Source organism: Podarcis erhardii, assembly GCF_964252035.2.
Source record: "Podarcis erhardii genome assembly, chromosome: 1".
Taxonomy (NCBI): Eukaryota; Metazoa; Chordata; class Lepidosauria; order Squamata; family Lacertidae; genus Podarcis; species Podarcis erhardii.
Window position 1 is genome coordinate 104409093 of NC_138497.1, and position 23449 is coordinate 104432541.

The 23449-nt window shown below is 42.2% G+C and overlaps 1 protein-coding gene across 7 annotated transcripts in view; it reads left to right on the top strand.

The window, feature by feature from the left end:
• LYPD6B (LY6/PLAUR domain containing 6B) overlaps positions 1–23449 on the top strand; it is a 62266-nt gene that overhangs the window by 19691 nt on the left and 19126 nt on the right. Inside the window, exon 2 of one of the 7 annotated variants that reach the window (XM_081873958.1) lies at positions 14435–14518. The exons of 4 other annotated variants lie outside the window; for them this stretch is intronic. The gene's annotated coding sequence lies outside the window, so the exon portion shown is untranslated. Of the gene's footprint in view, positions 1–2131; positions 2188–14434; positions 14519–23449 lie in introns of those variants that run through there. 2 more of the 7 variants (XM_081873963.1, XM_081873960.1) reach the window with 2 other exon arrangements.

Below are 23449 nucleotides of genomic sequence, written 5' to 3' on the forward strand. Positions count from 1 at the left end.
CTCCACCCACTGAATTAAGGAAAACTTATCCATGTGGCATTCCATGGAGCATGTATTTAGGTTAATTATTATTTTGCTGGTATGGAGAACAGCTTTAGCAGAGACAATATCCTAAATTAGAAGCCTGATCCTGTAAATGTTACTGTAGACCAGGCTTCCTCAACCTCAGCCTTCCAGATGTTTTTGGCCTACAACTCCCATGATCCCTAGCTAGCAGGACCAGTGGTCATGGATGCTGGGAACTGTAGTCTCAAAACATCTGGAGGGCCGAGGTTGAGGAAGCCTGCTGTAGATGTTAAGGACCAAACATCATGTTGCATTGAAGCTCCTGATGTAGGTTTCATTTTTTCCCCTCAGTCCATTTTTGGGGAGAGGAGGTGCAAATCTAATCTTCATGGTGAAGCTGATAATCCCAGAAGCAGTGAAATGTTATGAAAACAAGTTCTGGTCAAGAAAACTTGAGGTTATGGTTTGAGTTGGCCTGAATGTTGGCTTTAAAGACAGAAATGTCTCTTGTCTGCCTAGGCCCTTGCTGGAACACAAGACACAGAAGGCTGGGCAATGCTTTAGTCAAGCTAAGTTCATGTGGAAAGAAGATACAAGGTGTGATGATCCCTATGGACTGCAGTGACCCATTGTCTGTTTTGGTGTTGATGTAAGCTGCCCCGTGAGGGTTTTGCTCTGAAAAAGGTGGCTTATAAATCTTTGATATTAAATAAAGAAATAGTAAACATTGTTCTTTCTTGAATAAGACGACTGAAATTTTTAAACTCCAAATATTACTATCTACCCTTACAATTTTCTAAATACTGGCAAAGACGAATGGATCCCCCCCCCCCACAATCGCTTGAGAACATGGGGAATTTAGAATGGCATGAGCTTGACATCTCATACCCTTGAGGTGGAGGTGACATGACCTTCCAGTTCCTCTATGAAAGAACCAGGTTGGGTGGCTAATAATTATTGTGCAGCCGGATACTGGGGGGTGGGGGTGGGGGAAGTGTCAAGTGAGCCAGGTTTTCTACTTCATTAGTTTGACAAAATGAATGAGCTGGTGTGTCGAGGTGAGAGACGTGACTCGTTGGCCAAAACTGGGAGCAAGGTTGGGACAGAAATTTGATCAGGCCATACAATGGATGCTTTCCAGTTTACCTCGCCAGCTCCTGTAACGAGTAATTTCATGTTTGATTATAAATTCCTCTGAGGTAAAAGAAACATGCACCTCCTGGTAAGCCATTTTAAGCAAAGCCTGCTGTCACCATAGTTACAAATGTCAAAACAGTCGTGCAGAAGTCAAAAGGCAATAAATGCAGCCCCCAATCTGCTAAAGGGGCGAGGGAAGACCCTGGGAGATGTGTGACTGTAAACGAAGTGAGGAGGTCACTACAAAGAAGCCTCAATTTTGCCACAGAGGGGAGCATAGTAAGACTCGTTCCTGGACTGTGAGTGGTGCTTCTGTCATAGAAGGCGGCACCTGCTCCTACTACTCCAAAAAGAAAATGTGGCTCATGGAGCAACTGCGTCCTTGCAGACTGTGTACGTCTCTGACATTCAGCTGTGTATGAAAACAGTTGCAGGATCCACTGCTTAGTTCAGGCCCTCTCAGAGGTCCAGAGAGCCCTGGACTGGTTCAAGGTTTTGAGACTCCCTAGCCATAATAAAATTAATAAAAAAAGAATGAGACAAACAAAGAAAACAAGGCATAATCTAAAATTATTATTGTTATTAGTATTATTCTAATTATTAAGCAAATGCTTGTTGAGTCTTTTTCTGTGCAACTGTGGCAGTGTGTGTCTTTTATCAAACTGCATCTCTTATTTCCTTAAATTTGAAACTCTAAGCTATGAGGATATTTATGTCAGTTGTGCTGCTGCATCCAGGACTCATATCTGACACCAATGTTAGCAACATCCTGGTAATTTGACTTTGGTTAGGTCCTTTGCAGCAGAGCCATAGCTACGGGGTTGGGGGTGGGCTAGCCAGATTTTTTGCCACTAGTGAAGCCTCCAGAGCAGTGCTATTGAGGCTCCCAGCTTGTGTGTGGTGTGTGTGCCAAACCAGATCTTTGACCTGGGTGAAATAATGCCTAGTTTTGGCCTTGCCTTGCAGGAGCAGTAGGGTTCGCAGCACTTCAAACAAAAGCTGTCTACAGTTGGCCATATGAAACCATTAAGAACTACTTGAAGGGTAGGCGAGCCCTTTGATTGTCACATTGCATGTATTCCTGCTTCAACTTGCATAGGCAAACCAGAATGAGTCTTTACTTTGATACTTATAAGAGGGAGCATGAAAATAGTCTCCTTGCTAACTTTTGAGATGTTCCACAAAAATTAAATCTGTTGAATGAGACAAAACAATCAAAGCATCCTTCTACTTGCTTGTATATTGCCCTGTCTGGCAATTGGCTCTAACAGGGGTGGCCTGTATTTATGGCCCTGAGGGCTGCATCTCCACCAGGTTTGTGGGCTGCAAGCCAGTGTGCTCAGAAAGTGGATGTGGCCAACCCATCCCTGGCAGGTGCAGGCAGATACCACACATATTGCAAACACACCAGGATAAATGCACACATCACATGGGCATACAACACACAGAGAGATAAAACACTGCCACATTGCCCTGTGTTTTTTTAGATTGATCATCTGATGAGAGGAGAATGGAGTGGTTTTCATTTTCATCATGGAATGTTTAGATGGTATACCTGCTCTTTACCTATGACACACTATACCAGGAGTGGTGAAATTCAGTCTCTCCAGATGCTATGGACAACCAAATGGCCTGGCAGGCTGCGTTTTATGCTTGTCCTGGGCGTGGAGCCAAGTGCCGCCATTGGGCAGTTGATGCCACACCCAAGGGAACGTCCCAAAGGCCTTGCCGTCATTGGTCAGTTTGGTCAGTTTGATGGCAGGGAGATGATCTGGCCTCTCACTGTTCACAAGAACAGCTCGGGGCCCATCCTCAAAGCTGCCCACCCCACAAGGGTGAACAGACCTCTCATAATCTCATTGGCAATGCTGTCGGGGGCTGATGGGAGTTTTAATCCAACTATATCTAGCAGGTTCCCCACCCTTGCACTGGGCTGTATCCTTTTAATCTATGTGTCTGTTGGGGACCAGTGGGAACTGTGTTTGTTTGTTTTCTAAAAAAGAAAAGAAAAGAAAAAGCGCTTAGGCATTGCTCAGCTACCTGAATGCGTTTGAATGTTTCAAACAGTGAGTTATTTGAAAACTGTAGTGATGGCCACCAAATTGGATGTCTTTGAAAGAGGATTAGACAAATTTCAGGGTTGCCATGTTTTATTTTCCCCTCCTCCCTCCCAATCATTTTTCCTTTTATGTCATGTAATTTTTAGATTGTAAACTTGAGGGAAGGAACTCTGTTATCCACTGAGATTTGTAAACAGCTCTGGGAGCCTTATTTGGCTACAGAGCAGCATAAAAATGATCCAGATAAATAAATACGATTCAGCTGCATGATGAATTATTTTTATCTGATGCTTAGTTTGTCTTGGTGCTTACCCATTGGAACAGTCACTCAAAGCAGGTGTAATGTGGTTCTTTTTCTTAGATAGGTTTCTATTAGTACGGGTGCACAACACTTCCAGTCTTTGCATATCTATTACTTTGCTTTTAACAACAGCATTTGCCTCAATATCTCTGGAAATGACTTTATCTGCAAAAATTTAGTTTTAAATTCTAAGCACATTCATATCCAGTGCTTGATGTGGTTAACCACTTTTAAAAGATAAGATCCCAACCTCATTTTAATTAGATCCTATTTCTGTGCTTTGTTTGTGTTGTCCTTTTCTTCCCTCTCTTACATGTCTGTGGTGAATTTTTTATTAGGATTTACAGCTTGTTGCGGCTGAAAAGCAGATAGCAAGATATATTCAGCAACTGATATGCTGTAATCTTGTCTTATATAAATGGGCTCTTGGCTCACTATCATTCAGCTATGTGAAGCCCTCTTGCTATTACTGCAGGAGGGATAGAACGAGCTGAAGTAAATGGCATGTCTGGATTCCTGCAAAATATTTAATGTATCTTGAGAGTTACTGTTCAAAACAAACAGATTGTGATGGTAACACATCTTTCTTAATTCCTTGTCCAAATAACAATTCCTTGTCCAAATAAAGAACTGGTCGGGATTCAACTCTTTGTCCTGCTAGCATAAGCCTGTGGGAGGATTTCTGCTAGTACATTGGGACTTCCTTCCCTCTCCTTAACCCAAGCCCCTCAGAATTGGGTGGAGGTTGAGGGAAAACCCAGAACAGGGCACAAGAGATGAAGAGGAGGAGGGATTGCACTGATTGAAAGATTGCCACAGTGCTACGTTGAATTCCTCCTGCTATATTTTGCCATTCTGCTTTAAAAATAGAATGCATTGAAGCACTGTTGTTGCTTGTATATTTACATGAAAGATCATCTATTCCAATCTCACATTTTTAGGACTTCCCATTTGGTCATAAATCATGTGGGCAGCTGTGGCCCACTGTGATGATCTGTTTTCCATCGTAGGCTTGTTGGAGCAAAAACTACTAAACGTCTTGTAGCACCTTAGACCAGGTCAGCTGAAGGATAACACCTCTTGCATCTGATGAAGTACACTTCAGTCTAGTCCACAAAAGCTTATGCCATAATAATTATGTTTTGTTGTTTGTACTGTTGTATTCTTGTGGTGCCAGATGCATGCATAGGTTAGCCACATTCTGAAAAAACATGCTGCTGAGATAATTTTTGTTTTTTTATAACCTTTTAATTGTTTTTGTATATTTTTAATTGCATTATTTCATGACTGGTTTGTTTGCTGCCCTGGGCTCCTTTGGGAGGAAGTGTGGAATATAAATTTAATACACAAATAAGAATTTCACATTAATTGGGGCAGAGTTATGTCTTTGACCCTGCAGTCGTACCTAACAGCAGGGGAAGGATGGTTTTTCAGAAGAAAAGTGATGGGTGGGTTGAGGAGCGTGATGAGAATGGAAAGTGGAGATGGCTGGGGGAGAGGAAGAAATGGGTAAAAAAGGGGTTCAGGAGCCCCGACCTATTGTCTGGTTTTCTTTTTTTTTTTAATAATATTTATTAAAGTTTCAAAAATTACAGAAAGAAAAAGTAAAAATACCACATTAAACAAAAACAAAACAACACATCGCAATATAAAAAAAGGAAAAAAACAGAGAAATAAAACCCATTAAACAAAAACAAAAACACAAAGAAAAATGCATCAAATCTCCTCATTACTAATCTTTCATTAGCTTATTTCCTTGACCTCCTCACACCTCCCTTTTTTGTATTCTAGGTCAATTATCCATTTCAGCAAATCCTTTCCCTCTTTTAAAATTTTTGTCCTGTAAATTGTCTTAATATAATGTAACTTTACTTTTCCTCCTTTCATCAATTAACAGTCAGTTATTCCCAAATCCTTTATATCATTCCTGCTAAAATCATATAATATTATTCCAACATCCTTCTAACAGATATTAATTTTACAATGTTTCTGTAAATAGTCTTTAAATTTCCTCCAATCTTCCTCCACCGACTCTTCTCCCTGGTCTCGGATTCTGCCAGTCATTTCGGCCAGTTCCATATAGTCCATCACCTTCATCTGTTGTCTGGTTTTCCACTAGAACTCGCTTATTCAGCCCACTGCTGTTCTGCAGTGACCTGGGTTTGCAGACGTGGCTCAACTGCTGTCACATGTACCTTTTGATAATTCTGCACGCCCCACATGAGTACTGTTATGGCTAACTACTTCTGAAATTACGAGCTCTTTGAAAACTAATTTGCAATGCTCCTTCAAATGCATGCCTGTACATGCATGCATGTGCACGTTGATCTTCAGAGAGCAACACTCAAAAGCTACCAGGCACGCACAAGGCCTTCGACATTTCTGAAATAGCTATCTCTGTATGTATTATATGGTTGCTTCCTGCTGCTGTACTTGTTGTGTGGTCATTTGCTGCCTCTGTTTTCAACATACAGCTCCTGCTGTCCCCTGTGATTCCGTGATGTCAATGAGAGCTGGATGGCACTACATTACGCAAAGGCCATGCTGCCACAATAAAAAAAAAAAATCAGTGTGAAAATATATGCTATGGCAGCCTGGCCCTAGGGCTGGTAAGGATTTTGATGGGCCAAATTCCAAGTTGACAGGAATTTGTATACAAAAATTAAGTGGCTAGTATATAAAGACACAGTTTAGCTGACTGTGCTGTGTATATCTTTACTACTGCATTTTGTGAATAGTTTTACACCCACAGGTATATACTGGTATATATTCCTGCCAGCTGATGGCAACACCTCACGCATCTAATCAACTGGACTCAAGTCCACAAAAAGGAGTCACCTTTTTGGCTTCACCAGAAGGCACCCGTTTGTCAGCTTCTCCTACCTCTTCAGTACTCATTGATTTAATTTAAGAGGCTTTCTGTTATAAGATGTCTGTTTAACTAAGTTGGCCCACCAGTGTTAGGGATCTGGGTGTGGATCTTGATTTATTTTCCGCCTGTTTACCTTTTCACGTATCTTATCTTTCATCCTTTCAGCTTCCATTTCAATTGTTTCATTCAGTGCTTTTTTCTAAAAAAAATGTTTAGGGGTACTCTCATTTTGGCTCAAGAAAATCACCATTTTATAGTTCAAATCAGGAAAAATAAATGCAGTAAATGGACAAAAGTACAAATAACATGCATTACCTCATATTGCACAGCTGACCATCACAGTAACTTCCACATTGGCATGAGGTTGTGTGCACTAGCATCTTCCCGATTCCTCTGCTTGCTGTTGGTGTTCATCGTCAGATGTTGTCCTTTCAAAAACCACGAATTTACATACACCAATTCCTACTTCACACATTAAACCCTCGCTTCTGTCTGAGACTCAGGAAACACTGTGAAAGGAAATGAGGCCGCCATTGGGGGTAGCAACAAAACTGACAATTCACCGTGCTAGAGAAGAAACTAAAAATTTTAAAATCCTCTTCCGTTAGATTCACAAAATGTTTAGGGGTACATGTACCCCTGCGTCCCCCCCCCGAAAAAAGCACTGGTTTTCTTCCTTTTGTCAGCTGTCCTGAGAATAGAACTGAACAACTGCAGTGGTTAGAAGTAGTTTATGTCATAATTATGCCAGTCTCTTGTTCTGTTTTGACAGGAAAATAACAAATGTTTATTAAGTATAAACAAAAGTACAGAATGAAGATGGGCAAACTGCCACCTAACAAAACATTATCAGCAATATTCGTTCAGTGCATTTGTTAGTCTTTTAAGTGGTACAGAACTTTGTTGTTTTTGCTAAAACAGACTTGCGTGACTACTCATTTGGAAGCTGACTTTTTGTTTGTGAATCTCATTGTTAGTGTGTTTCTCTGTGTGTTTGGGTTCATATCCTTTGGCTTTGTGCCAACTCAAGTATGCTCCAGGGGGAAAATCATTCATTTTCATACAGGGGAAATTTGGCATGTAACCAGCATTACCGTGAATGGGCCTTGTCTGTCCAAATCACAACAGAAGAGATTTTAGTACTCAGCATGATGGTGGGTGTGGCAGAGAGTAACAACAGTAGCAACAAGAGGATGAAAGCAAGGATTGCCTCTCAAAATGGCAGCTAGTCAAAGAGCTAGGATCTGACACACAAAGAGCCGGGAAAACCCCTACCAAACAAGCACTGCAGTGCTTGTAAAACCATAATGTCTACCTGAGTTAATTTATCACTCAAGAAAAAGCCGGGTCATATGTTCTCAGTATAATATGTATTTATTGGGTGTAGAGACAGCCGCATCTTCAAAGTGGTTTTGAGGAAATCCTTGCAGAAATGTTTGTAATATCTGTAATTTGTGTGAATAGGCCTACAGCAAAAATAGCTCAAAGAACACACAACTAAATTTATGTACCAGGATAAATATTTATATGTAAATCTAAGTGTGACTGTGTAAGATGCAGAAAAGACCTCCAGTAGACAGATATGGAAGTTCTTGTGCAGCTTAATTACATATGGTTTGGATCTGATAGCATTTCTGAAGCCTTTGGCTCATGTTGGGGAGCCCTCAGCTCTAAGCTTTGGATTAAGGTGCTTTTTTTTTTTTTACATTGAGGGATTCATGTTATAATGGGTGGGAAAGAAAGTGAGAGATGGTGACTGCTGGCCATATATTTTGTAAGTTGACCTCTTTCTTGGGCCAGGACTTTTTGTGTGTGTGGCAGTACAGAGTACCAGTACCCCCCCCCCTTTTTTGCTGCCTATTTTGTGCTGGCACCTATGACACTTCTGTCAATATATGACTACAAACACCTCATTGTTGTTATTATTTTGGTTAAAAACAACCCCACACTGGCCCTGGCTTTGTCATCGGCTGACCAAACAATGGTGTCAGATTGAAAGGAAATCAAGACAGGTGTGGGATCCTGGGACAATCAGGATTCTCCTTTGCATGGAAGAGCCTTACGCACATACATCTCATTCAGACCGATGCAAAAGCCACAGCTAACAGACTGGTGGCTATAACTAGAAGGTGCAAACTCACACTCCATTCACATGTTTCTGAAGATGTGAGACGGGAGTTGCTGGCGCTACCTGAACCTGAACCTTCTGTGTCCCAGCTGGTGAACCTGCTTGATTATTTTGACAGGGATAAATGTCAAGTTTCCTGTTCCAGTAGCCAATGATTCCTTAATCTCAAATGTGGAAATCATCATCTACAGTAGGTCTTTTTATAAGAGAGTTGTTATGGAAAGGCATGAGGCTCAGGTGGATTCAGCCAATGCTTCATGGAAGGTAACAGCTTATCCTGCCACAACAAATGTTATGTCATTCCATCATGATCAACATTTCGTAACGCAACAAATACAGTGGTACCTCACAAGATGAAATTCATTTGTTTTGCGAGTTTTTTCGTCTTGCGATTTTTTTCGTCTTGCGAAGCACGGACTTTGGAAAAGCTTCAAAAATCACCAAAGTCTTCAAAAACCTCAAAAAAGGCTACCACACCGCGTGCTGTGAGTTGCTCCTCGAAGTCAAGTCGCAACGGCACCCCCTGAATACATGGTTTTAAGAAAAAGGAAACAAACTTGCAAGACAAAGGAAACAAACTTGCAAGATATTTTCGTCTTGCGAAGCAAGCCCATAGGGAAATTCGTCTTGCGAAGCAACTCCAAAAACGAAAAACTCTTTCTTCTTGCGAGTTTTTCATCTTACGAGGCATTCGTCTTGCGAGGTACCACTGTATTCTGCAATTCCGTCATGATCAATATTTCATATCAAAGCAAAGGCTTCTATCAGAGTTGTGGGGTTCTGGGAATGACAATAAATTCTGCAAATGTATACGTTCAGTGAAGTATTCTGATTTTTATTAAAGCTCTAACACACTTGTTGCACTGTGACTCATCCTGGTCTCTTGTGCTGCACCGGTTAACCTGTCATGGTACTGTGATCAGTGGCTTAGAGAACCTCCTGGATTTCCCAAATAGGTTTTAACTGAAGTGGCTTTGGCAGCGTATTCATTTCCTGCGGGTGTTCATTTCCTGCAGCACAAAGACCAACTATGTATCTGACATGCAAGGGCAGTTCCTTGAGGCCGCAGTTATAATGGCATTCTAAACACTCGCGCTGAGCAAATAAATCTTTCTCTTTGCCTGAGATGTATGTGGTATGCCACCTATTAATGTGGGTTTCCTGCGTTTTGATCTCCTCAGCATGCAACAGCTCAGACAAAAGCAAATCATCTGATCATGTTTCGTACTATTTCATGCTTATTTCCCTGGTTTCTGTTTTATTTCTTCCAGTCCAGCCATCCATAGCAACCTAACCTCCATAAACACATATTTGTGTACCTTGATAAGACAGTAACTTTTTGGCTTACCATCACAGGGCACATTCTACAGTAGGTGCTCCTTCCCCCACCTCCCAGAATGGCGGCTCTGCAGGGTTCCTGGGAGAATGCCATGACTGACCGTTTCAGATTCATAGTGTAGATAGTAAGTCCCTTGAAGGACCATCTAAGGACTGTTGTGCCCATGCAGCAGCATAAGGTGGTGCGGCTCAGCTTTCTACTTGCAGGACTTAAAAATAAATAAATCAGGATTAGTCAGTTCCCAAAATATGAGGCCCAAGCTGCTAGCTGAACTGGTACAGTGAGGGGGGTGTCTGTTGCTTTGTGAGGAACTTTGGTTTAGGAAAGTCACAAAAAGCTGCATAAAAAAACGAGAAAAACCACTGAAAAGCCAGTGTAAAGAAGAGCATCGGAGAGAACAAAACCCACCATCCACTAAAAGCCTGGGCCAGGGTGGGGACTGGGAACGAATATAACCTGGCTTCTACAAAATAAAGGTGATGCAGAAATATATATATGTATATATGTCTGGAAAGGAATGTCCTAATCAAGGCATCACTATGGTGGTTTGAGTAATTTGATCTTGGTGGTTTCTGATTTGAACTTACCTCATTTGCAGTTCCCACAGTAATGTGCAGTCCATTATCCGTATCAGATTTTGCTCTTCTCCAGATTTTGGTGTGCTGTTCTCAGCTTGTAAAAGTGCCAAAATGCATTTAGAAATGCATATTTAGGGATAAAATACATTAAAACATATATTATTTAAATGCAATTTGGGGGGGGGTTTAAAAAAATGTAATTTTAATGTGGAATTGAGATTGAACAGACTTATGAATGAACACATGTGAAAGTAACATGGACTGGTCTGTCCATCCCTTGGCACTGCTATAGGGAAGGTCCCTATTCCTCAGCACATTTCCTACCAGTGAAGGCAGGTTCAAAAGGGTGATATTAAATAATGGACATAGTTACAATATTAATCCATAGCAGAAGACATACAGCAAGAGACAAAGTCAAGAACCTGCAAGGCAGAAACTCCAGGACATTTTGAGAGTCCATCACAGCTATCTTTTTTGGCATGAATGTGTATGAACCTTGGAGCACTATCGTGAGCTAATCTCCTGTGGTTCCCCACCCCTATACCCCTTTGTGTGTGGTTAACACATTGACTAAGCTTCAGAATGAAAGATGAACCACTAGCTTTGTTACCAAGGTTTTGGCTCTTTGCCACCAGTCAAGGCTAGGCACAATAACCTTCACTTCAATTAAATAAAAGTTAGATGGATAGTCATTACCTTCTCATTCTTCTCTCATCACTGCCACCCTAATCACAGAAGCTCAAAAACTGGAATTATAAAATTGCAGGGCTCGTGGTGATTTGAAGGTCATCCAAGTTAAGTGGTGTTGGGTGTGTGCTTTACCCTGGTATGACTCAAACATGCATGACATCCTGTAGGCCCGTGTTCCTCAGACTGGCCACCTCCAGATCACAATTCTAATCATTACTGACCATGGGAGTTACAGTCTGGTAGCATCTGGAAGGCACCAGGCCGGGGAAGGTAGTTGCTGGCGAAGATGAAAAATCTCAAGGCCACCAGGTTATCTTGCTTATGGTACTCAAGCAATTGGGTAGATGAACAAGGCCAAACTGTGGCCCATGATAGAACTTGGATGTTTAAGAAAAGTGAAGGGACCTAGAATTGTATATGAGATGTTTCTCGTGAGTTTGTGTCCTGCTGCATAAGAGGTCATAACTGAAGGGAAAAATAGCAAGGATCTGGCCAGAGGAGGAAGGCAAATAGGAGCCCCCGCTTGAGGTGGGCAACATGGTGGGGAAGGCAATGGTAGGTCTAGGGAGGGAGAACCTGTAGTGAAGAAACAGTCATGTTGAGTATTATTAGAGAGGCATGCCCCCCAAATTGGCCCTATGGAGGTTGGGAGGGCTCCCAAAACAGTATGCAGTAGGTAGAGTGGTGGGGAGTCATTCCACCTGGCAACCTGAAATGTTTGCACAGATGGAACAACTGGAAGAGCACAGTGTTGAATTCAACCTGGTGTTATTCCTACAATCAAGTCGAATTAGCTTCCCAAAAAAGTTCACAAAATACAGAAAACACATTAGGAGTTAAAATTACAGTAAAAAAAGTTGAAAGTACAAAAATGTTTCAACTGTTAAAAAATACCCTAGTTAGCTAAAATGAGTCATTGTGTCTCTGTAAGGATTTTTAGCAATCTCTTGTCAACAACAACAACAACAACAACAATAATTTATTATTTGTACCCCGCCCATCTGGCTGGGCTTCCCCAGCCACTCTGGGCGGCTTCCAAAAAATATATTAAAATACTCTAATACATCAAACATTAAAAGCTTCCCTGAACAGGGCTGCCTTCAGATGCCTTCAGAATAGTAACAATTGATTATCAGATTGCTGCAAACACATCCCTTGCTGTGTGCACACAGCAGGATATCTTCATAAAAGATCATTGCACTCCGTGTCTTTCACAGGACCGGCCCACCCATGAGGCAAGTTGAGGCAGCGGGATCCACAGGGGCAGCAGACCCCGATGTACATCTTTATTCACCTGATGAATATCTTCCCTCACCCCTTCTCCCCTGGTGGAGAGTGGGGTGCCATTTTGTGGTTTGCCTCAGGTGCCTAAATGTCTTGGAAAAGCCCTGCTCTTTTATATGAGTTGAGTTTCACATTCATTCCTGTATGGAAAGCTATGAATCACATCATTGCATTTTTTAAATATTGAATAGTAAATTGTGTGTGCTGTCAGGGCAATGCCCTCGGTGCTCCAGAGTTTTTACCATGGATCTGGACCCTACAGTTCTTTTAGCATGCTACTTCCACCTTAACAAACAAGCAGAAGCCATGTCTTTGTGTTGATTTTCTCCTGCCTGTAAATACCAATCCTCTGTGCTTCTCCCTCCCCCCACAAAGAAACATGAATACTGTTTTTGTTGCCTTTTGTAGCTTGATTTCTGTAACTGGATCTTGCTCTCTGGAGTCTCTATTATGCCTGCTGCTAAACTGCTCCTTTGATGGGAGAGGCTTCCAGTTACCAAATTCCCCAAAACCTTCACTGAGATGTGAACATCTATATATATAGGCTTCCCAACTTTATTTTGGAAGGCAGGCTGTTAAAGATGTTACACTGGCTCTGCCTTCTGCTCCTGCAACATTTCTCTACATCCATGGAAAGTTACCAAATACTCTCGTGCTAACAGACAACAGAGAGATGCAGGTAGCTGAGCAAAAGAGGGACCAGGTATAGAGCCCAGCAACAGCAGGCAACAGAAACCTATTGGATTTGAGATGAAAACCATATATGTAAGTAGCAGTAATGTTGAGAACATATTAAAAAAAAAATGCTTTGTGGCAGCAAAGGTTGGCACTGCTGTTGAAAGAAGATATAGGGGGAAAGAAGCTTCTCAGTCTAATAAGTTTGGATAGATGATTATGAGCCACCAAGTTAGACTGGGATGCATAGAAGAGGAATGTTTTCATATTTTCAAAGCCGACTCTGAGAATTCATGTCAGAGGCAGTATAATGAAATCAGATTAGCCTGCCCTCTTGCCTTGCCTTTTTAATGTGATGAGGAGATAAACAAGCATGGAGTACTCATCCTGAGTGAATCAGAGAGGGTCCTCTGCTACCTCTTGATTGTTAACAGGTGGCATTGGGCAGGTAAGATCCTTGGAGGGAATTTCTTTCTGTTTAAGTGCTTCTAACGTGAACCTCTCAGCACAAGCTTTCCATTTCTAAAATTCCATCACCCTCCTTAACTCGGCTTCTTCATGCTCCGCTCCATCACTAGGTCATGCATCAGTGTGCTCTGTGTGAAAACGACTTCAGTGCCGGCCACCTGCCATATAAACCTGTGCCTATGTTTGCAAATGATCTCTCTCACCTTTTGGAAGTGCATCTTTTACTTGATGAATAATTCATACATATTTGAAATGCAACATTCAGCTCCTTTGCAGATGTTCTGAGCTTGAATTGTAGAACTGTTTTGAGTTTCAAAGGCAGGTTTGTCTCAAAACTAGCTACACGGTTTTACTCAAAACGTTAACATTCTTTGCCTCTCACTTTCTACCAGCTCTTCATATATGCTTTGCAGAATTTTGAGCTGCGTGACAGCCCTGGATATTGTCTGCTGAGCCTGGTTTGATGACCTGTCCTCTTTATCTCTATATCTTTATCTCTTTTATTATAAATCCATTTAGTAACTGCCTTTTCATTTTGATGACTTTTAGCATTTGCTGGAAACAACTGTTTTAATGCCATATACTTTTCGCATGCATTGGTTACCTATTTGGTAGAACTGAAAACATTTAGGAATTGATAAATATTTATCATCCAGACAATAAAAGGGCTCATTTGAAGAAGAAACTAATGTTTATTATGATATAATTTCACTCCATTCCATTTATAGTTTTCTACCCCCCACCTTCACCACTACATTGCCAATGAGAAATCTCAGCCTCACTGGGCTATTTTTAGGGGATTGCAGCATAGGATTTTGTTCCTAAAGTTTTAATGTGAGATTCTGCAAACCCTTGGGTTACCCTAAGTGTGGTGACACCCTGGTCTTCTTTCTCAGTGGTCTCATTTTGACTGCAGTCCTGTTTGGCACCTCTTAGGTGTGTGCCACTGCCATTATAAGAGAACAAAGGAGGCGTTCATGGTGAGTTCCGGCACCTCTTTTTCTAGAAAAATAGAGCTGGGTGTGGGTATTAAGTGGCACCTGTAAAAGTTCCAATTCTGCCTATCAAAGTGGTCAAGTGGACACATATAATGGGGTAAGGCAATCTCATAGGCAAGTTGTTAATGGCTTTATCTACTAATAGCAACACCTTGAACTCAGCCCAGTTGCAAATCGACAGCCAGTTCAGACCTCTGAGTGCATTGCATGGGGTTGCAGTGTGAGTTTGGTGTTTGGAATGCATGGTTCTCTTAGGCTAGGTGGCACTGGTAGCATTCAACAGGCACCACTAGACACATATGGTTTAGAGTTCTTGGAATTTTCATAAACTTGCAGCAGATGACTGGTTCACAGTTCTCTCTGCTTCTGCCGCTTGCTGTCGTCGTTTCCGGGGGGATTGTAGAAGAATGGGGGTTAAGCACTGTGTGCGTGGCAAGTTTGTGCCACATTTGAGATGAAAGAGGGATGTCAGAAAGCAGCAAACCTGGATATAATTTAAATATAAATGAGTGTTTATTCTGCCGTAGTGTTTAGAGGCACAATTATGTCAACAAATAGTGCTGGGTGGTGTGTCATTTTGGGAAACCAGCACAGCTGCAACCCTCTGCAATGTCTATAATTTGACATAATTAAGCCAGCCTCAGCTTAATTAGTTCAGTGTCCCTGGTGGTATAAATATTGCATTATTATTATTATTCTCCCCCCCCCAAGGCAATTTCTTTTCTAACTTGGAAACTTTCTCTCTCCCTGCTCCTGCCCTCCACAGTTTTCCTAATGCTAGCAGAGAGACTTAGAAATGACTGGAGAACAGTGCTGCAGTCACTGTGCCTCTGGATGGCTGCCACCGTGAGTGAACAAAGCCCAGGATTTCTCAGGGAATGCAGGCACTGATACCTTTATCATTTCTGTTGGACCTATTAACACTAGAATGCAGGCGTCTCGTTTTCTGTCAGGTGTGCACAAAGACCGTTTGTTGTTGGAGGGGCTGAGCTAGAAACTTGGCCCGGCTTTGCTAACTTCCAGGGACCAGAAGAAGAAATCTGCCATCTCATTACGGTTGACCCAGTTCCTACCTTTCCTTGTAATAATGTTACAGTAGTGTTTAGAGATTTTATGCAAACATACTCTTAAAGCGCTGTCAAGAGAACTCTGGGTTAAGTGGTGGCAGGTGCTATTGCATGTATGGGTGTGCTAGCATGTCCCCTTCCCCCTTCCCCCCTTCCATTCCCTTATTCAGTATGAGCCCATTAGCGCAGCTTTTTCAAATAAACTGTTTATATATATGAGAGAGAGGGAGAGAGGAGAGATTCTATTGACTTTTCAGGTTTCTGTCCTGCTCCAGGGAACCAAATGAACGTGACATGTGCTGCTAGAGACATGTAGAACAGCTGATCTGGGTGAACCCTGATGTTGGTGACCAGATCCCATAGCCTCCAACATTTCTCCAATGAAAATAGAGACATCCTATTCAATACCAACAACAACAGCAACAACAACAACAATTTTTATTATTTATGCCCCACCCATCTGACTGGCTGTCCCAGCTACTCTGGGCAGCTTCCAATATATATAGAAACATAATAAAACATTAAACGTTAAACAGCTCACATAACACCAACATCTCCATTGAAAATAGGAACATCCCACCATACCCTCCAACATTTCCCCAATGAAATAGGGACGTCCTAAGGAAAAGCAGGGCATTCTGGGATCAAATCAGAAACCCAGACAGCTTCTGTAAATCTAAGACTGTCCCTGGAAAATAGGGACACTTGGAGGATCTGAGATGCTGAGTCCCAGAGTGCCTTCCTCTCTTTGCTGAACATCAGCCATGACAGAGAGAGAAATGCTGCAGGTAATAGCCCAATACTGAATTCACCTCTAATACTACAAGCCAGCTTGCTGACTGCTGAACATTTGACCAAGATACAGATAGGTAGCCGTGTTGGTCTGCCATAGTCAAAAAATTTTTTTAAAAAAATCCTTCCAGTAGCACCTTAAAAGTGCTACTTTTAAGCATGCACACGAAAGCTCATACCAAGAACTAACTTAGTTGGTCTTTAAGGTGCTACTGGAAGGAATTTTTTTATTTTGATTTGACCGAGAGTCTGCCGTGTGGAACTCAGACCCAAGGAAAGCAGCTATTAAGGTGTTCTGGAAGCCTGGAAATATAGTATAAGAAACCTGGAAATTAAGGGGAAATTGAAGATTAATGGGACCTAAGCAGCCATTAGTCCCCAGTTGAAAATAAAGCAGTGGCCAATGTGTGAGAGTGGTAGGGTATATACTTTATTCACCCTGGGATTCTTTAAAGGCTGTATTAAAGTGTATCACTGGTCTGGCACATAGCAAGTTCACTTTATGATGAATTGGGAAAGGTACAAGAAAGGATAATTGTGCCAGAGTGCTGTCATGTGGAGAAAGAAAGAGTTGGGCCTCTTGGGGAATTGTAGAATGATGAGGAATTGTGCCCCAGTCATACAACATGGCCATTGCTGCTTGGCTGTTTCCTAGCAGGGGTGGAATTTGTCAAGATAGCAAAGCCCTCGAAACTTGTGTTCAGCATTTTTCAGAGCAAAGTACTACACTCTTAAGTGGACCATCCTGCCAGGAGGCATGCCTTTGTCAATAAAGATAGGACTAAAAACACACACTGTTGAGTTTTCTCTTATCTAGCAAACCCTGAAACACCATGTGGACCTTTTTTAAAAAAAATGTTCCCTGTTAGGCAAACCTTTCAGAACAGTGTTTCAAGAGGAGGTTTCAGAAGGAGCACATGGAAATATGAGGCAGTTAATTAAAATAAAAAGGATCACTCTTGCATATAACATTAAAAAAAATAAGGCATTGGGCAAACTTCCAACTGATTATTTATTACTTGAGATGCTGATCTTTTTTGGGGGGGGGCATAGGAAGAGTATAGCAATTATGTTCATGTTCTGATTCAGTGGACATCATCACCATCTGTGTTCAGGAAACTAAAGACAAGGGTAAGCTAGAAACTGGGTTATAGCAGCAGTCCCTCAAATTAAACTAATAACAAGGAATGGTACCTGTTGGGTCCCCCCTAAGGATCATTTACTCAAAGGTCTACAAGACTTTTCTTAAAAGCCTGATATATATTCAATGCATCCTTTCACTTCCCAATCCCTGTATACGGGGCTGGTTTGCTCATCATGGTGTGCCGTGATTTATAGCTTCCTGTAAAAAAAAACAAAAAAAACAAAACAGTGTGCTAGTGCTGCTCTGCTCTGCTAGGAGCAATAAGCCACAAGCCTTGGCTTAGCATTGAGTGTGAGAACCAGGGCTCAGTACCGTATTTTTCGCCCTATAGGACGCACTTTTCCCCCTCCAAAAATGAAGGGGAAATCTGGGTGCGTCCTATGGGGCGAATGCAGGCTTTCACTGAAGCTTGGAGAGCGAGAGGGGTCGGTGCGCACCGACCCCTCTCGCTCTCCAGGCTTCAGGAAGACATCTGCAGCCTAGGCAGCCCTGCGGGAGTTCCTGCAGGGCTGTCTAGGCTGCGGATAGCAGCCTGCTTCCTGGAGCGCCGGGCGCGCTGAAAGCAGAGCGCCCGGCGCTTCGGGAACACATCCGCAGCCTAGGCAGTTCCCCGCAGGGCTCCCCACGCTGCGGATAGCAGCCTGCCGCCCGGTGCCAGGGGCGCCCTCAAGCAGAGCGCCCCTCGCGCCGGGCAGACATCCGCAGTGTGGGGAGCCCTGCAGGAGTTCCCCACAGGGCTCCCCACACTGCGGATAGCAGCCTGCTGCCCGGCGGGCAGAGCGCGCTGAAGCAGAGCGCCCCACACGCCGGGCAGACATCGGCCAGCCCCACAAGCTCGGGGGACAGCAGGGAGGCGCAGCGCCACCATCCCGCTGTTCCTCGACCTGGTTTGGTTTCCCCGACCTGGTTTGGGGGGGAAATAAAGGGGAAAAAAATTCCCTTTATTTCCCCCCAAAAAACTAGGCGCGTCCTATGGGACGGAGCGTCCTATGGGACAAAAATACGGTATATGTTTCTCTCCAATATTCCAATAAATGGAAGCCAAGGTTTGTTCTTGGCTTGCCGCTTGTTAGTTTGGGAGAAGCAAACCGTGAGCACTGGTTCACATGTAATGCTAAGCCAGATAAGGACTCATTTTTCATCCTGGGAGATAATTGTGTGTGGAAATGAGCAAAGGGCAACATAATTAATTTTTACTTTGCTTAGGTATATTGATTAGTTTGGTTTACCAATCTACTGAGCAGTCTCTTGTACATAAATCAGAGTAGCTCCAGGTGATCTAAATGAAGTCATTAACATTTTTTAAAAGGCACCTCTCCCACATACACTCCACAGTAGAACCAGATTTTTCCCATTTTTTTTTTATTAAAGCTTTTCTACGATACAAAGTAAAAAGAAAGAAAGAAAGGACTTATGATTCTTCATCTGTCAGTTACATAAAAATAATTATTCAAACATTCGTTCCACTGTAACATCCAACTATTCCACTTTTCATAATCCAGTGTTATCCCAATCTTTAAACCCAAATATTGTGTGTTCATCTTCCTTTTCACACAAAAAAGTCCAAAAGGGGCTCCTAATTAATGATACTGATAAAGGTCAGCAATAGTTTTCATGGTAGAACCAGACTGATGTATGAGTCACATAAGGCCTTGTTCTGTATACACACAGCAGGCATGGGAGCATTACCCCATTGTGCATGGACCCTTGTAACGTGAACCCATGGACTACACATGTTAAGTGCCTAAGCAAGCAATTTCTGTGTGATCTGCACCCCTTTCTATAATAGATGGACCACACAAATGGGACCTACTCATCTAGGCATTTAAACACCTCATGTGCCTTAAACTCTTCAAAGAGCAAGGAAGTTTGCAATCCTAAACACACTCAGTGCAGTGGAACGTCTGAGTAGAAAACACAAAGAGATGCTGCAGTACACATGAGGAGAGGCATAATGTGCACAGGAGCCAAGTATGTATCAGTCTTTATGCCTTGTAATGCTATGTGACAGTTGCAGGCATAGGCAAACTCTGGCCCTCCAGATGTTTGGGACTACAATTCCCATCACCCCTAGCTAACTGGACCAGTGGTCAGGGATGATGGGAATTGTAGTCCCAAACATCTGGAGGCCCGGAGTTTGCCTATGCCTGGTTTAAGGGGGTGGGGAGCAGAATGTCTCTTCTCTAAGTTTTCTTCGGCATGGTTCTGAATATAGTTTACAAACTGCTTGTCTCAATGGAATGAATGGTGGTTGTTCAGCAGCAGTCTCTTGTGCAGCAGCGGTTTGCACTTCTGATTTCTCCTGTGGTGCTTTCTAATAACACCAGGAAAGTTGCTGCTGTAGCATTCTCTTGTCTCTTCCAAGTGGCCCATCACTGGTACAGAAGGAATGCCTCCTAGACATTCTTCTCCCTCTCTCTTATCAAAGGGAGATATGGGATGAAGACTGCAGGGTGATTAAGGCGCCTCGGAGTGTGGGAGGGATAGTGTGGAAGCATAGCAAACAGTTCCCAAAATTCTTGTCCTTATAATTATTTTGGCTATGTGGCTATGTGTCAAAAGTTATCTGTTACTTGGCTATCTTAATACGCTTCTCACTAAACCAAGGCTGTTAATCTACATGGATTATTTTTACCCCTTCCTGTCTTCAGTAAAACTACAGCGAATTCAGTTTTCTACTCTATAAAACTTTCTTTGACAAGTGGAAGCAATTTCCACTAAGGCAAAGACACTATTAGATGCAGCTCCTAGAGAGAATTTGCACTGAACACAGCAGAGCATTGTGCAAGCCAGGATGGCAGCTTTTCCAGCAGTGAAACCGAAAATCATGTGAAGATCATGTGCCTTTGTATAGTCAGCTAGTTTCTACATACACTTACATCTGGACAAATAAGAGGCATTATCAGAGTTCAGTGACACATTCCAACCAACTAAAAATACTTGAGGAGTACAAAGCAGGGCTATTGAGGGCTGTAGCTTATGGAGAAGGTAGTGGCTTGAGTAGCCTGAGAGCCTGACAGGCAGTGTGCAAATCCACATTTTGCTCTGGAGTGGGCAAGCCATTAGTTTTATTTTGTGACCAACCCATCAGGTATTTTCTACATTATTCTCTGAAGTCTCATGATCAAGTATTTCCATAAAATTCTAAACCTTGAGCTGTGTGCAGCCAATCTAGTGTACACATTGGACTCCTCATGTTAATTCTGTGCTCCCTATGGTACCCACTGTTGCTAATCCTATGAAGGATATTTGAACTAATTTCTACCATGAGCTAAGAGGGGTAATAAATGGAAATTCAAACAATGTCTATCTAACTCAGCTTGACAAATTTACCTTTGCTTTGTTTTCAATAGATATCATTTGGCAGGTGGTAAATCTTCTGTACTATGTGCAAAGTTAAACAAGAAACACTGGTTGAAACTGAAATGGCCAGGTTGCAGACCTTTGAGTATTGACAGGGAGGGCTGACTGGGTGAATTAAACATCCAGGAAGCATTGTGATATTAGCTAACCTGAGGCAACAAAGAAAATAAAATATGGATGAATATTCTATGTTGAACTTTATGAACTTAACTTATTATCAAACTAGTTGTTATCTCATTTCCTGGTTTGGAAAATCACCCTTTTGCTCATTGTGATTTAACAACTTGAAATAAATCTTGCCACTGTGGTCTTCCAGAGTGTTCCACTTTTGGCATCTTTGGTGCCCTCAAGCTGTATGTTGCAAGCCAAGGGCTGGAATCTTTGCTTACTAATGGGAGAGCTACTTGTGAATAAGGTGGGAATACATTTTATCACTTTTCTTTCCCAGAAAGACCTCGTGGGGTCAGCCCCGTGGCATGCCTTTCTCGGCTACTTTGTGCTGACATGCTTCCACTGTGCCATGCGGTTGGCTTCCTAAGTAGCTTCTGCTTAGCCTTGAATGGTGAAAGAAGGCATTAGAAGGAGTATATGTTGCAAACAGTTTTATGCCTGTCTGTAAAATGCATATTAGGCATATTAGGGCTAAAGTTAAAACTCAATTAAAATCTGTGGAGCTCCAGAGCTGACTGCCTGGCCTGCCGCCATCTTGACTAGAAGCCACCGGAAGCCAGAACTGATTGCAAAAAATTGGGCCAGTCATGCCAAGAGGAACTGCAAAGACTATTCCCCTCTCCTCCATTACAAGAAGTGCTTATACATAATACACGAACCCATATGGAAGACTCTGGAATCTAGACATTTGGTAGTAAGAAAAGAGGGGGTCCAGGTGTGGATAAGAGTTTGAACTGAGGTGGGGGAGGGATTTTAGATTCTAAACAATTGCCTCTGACAGCAAAGTGAGGTAGAATGCTGACATATATATATTAATACGTATACCAAAGCTTATTTTTTTTCAGTAGAAGACATCTCATGAATTCTGTGTGACAGGTATAATGAGGTGAATCCCTGAAATTCTATCAGTCTTCTTACCTCGACACTTAAGATCTATATTTTTATGATCCACCTCCAGTCTTGCAAATGTAATTTGTGTTAAACTTTTTAAAACAGTGCACTTTTAAATTTTTTAATCCACTCTTGGACCTTATAGTGAAGGGCAGCTAACTAATTCATTAAACAATAGCAGCAAATTTCAATAAATTTTCCATTTTAGTCAAAGTTTTCCAAGAGGTTACAACTATTCAACAGATGAAATATATTTCTTTAACAGCTTTAGGTAGTTGGTTACATTGAAACCAATGCTTGATACTCTTCAAGTAGTGTTTAATATGTGAACAGTCCTCCCAATCTTCCAGGCTGCTTTTGTTATCAAAAATGTGTCATAGACCTGCACAGTTTGGGTCATAAAAACTTGCATACCCAGCTACTATCTGACTTCATTGCCTATCCTGTCAGGTCTCAGTTTTCAAGTACATGTTACAAAAGCAATAGAACAGCATTAAAGCAAGCTTAGTATTTCTCTTGCATTTGCATTGTCACCATCACATTAGTGTTCCTGCCACTGGTTATTAATTGTTGAGTTTGTTTTGAGAGTACGTGCTGTTATCTGCACGGCTTTATTATGCTGCTAGCTTTATTCTTATCTCTTGTTATCTTTTGTGCAGTGGCTAAAGCAAGCAAACACCTCTGCTCTTAAGAAGCAAAATTGCAAGCCCTTCTTGCAAAATCATTACAAAGCAGTGCTGTGTTCTTCACCTGAACCGACATAATTTAGGGCATTTAACCTCTGACCTGATACTGTGATAACCATACTCTGGGGGAGTGAGAAACCTATCCCTTTATGGTTGCCTGTAGAGAAAAGTGAGTTACGGAACTCACTCGGAATGTGCTTTAGGCATAAATAATACCTGCCCGGGTAACCCTAGATGAACATACAGGATTGGCGCAGATGCAGAATAAGTGTAGCCAGTATTGTCTCCATAATATCAGTGTACTGGAAGAAGCAAAGATCACCAGAGTTGAAGCAATGATTCTTCAACATCAGCTTCGTTGGACTGGTCATGTTGTGCGGATGCCTGATGATCGTCTTCCAAAGCAACTACTCTATTCCGAACTTAAAAATGGAAAGCATAATACAAAAGAGGCTTAAAGACTGTCTCAAGGCAAATCTAAAAAAATGTAGTATAAACACTGACAACTGGGAAACACTGGCCTGCGAGCGCTCCAGTTGGAGAACAGCCTTTACCAAAGGTGTCATGGACTTTGAAGACACTCAAACTCAGGACACAAGGGAGAAACGTGCTAAGAGGAAGGCACACTTGGCAAATCCACACCGTGATCAACTCCTGCCTGGAAAACAATGTCCCCACTGTGGAAGGACATGTGGGTCCAGAATTGGCCTCCACAGTCACTTACGGACTCATTGTTAAAACCGTGTTTATGAAAGACAATCTTACTCGGCTACGAGTGATCGCCAAAGAAGAAGAAGGA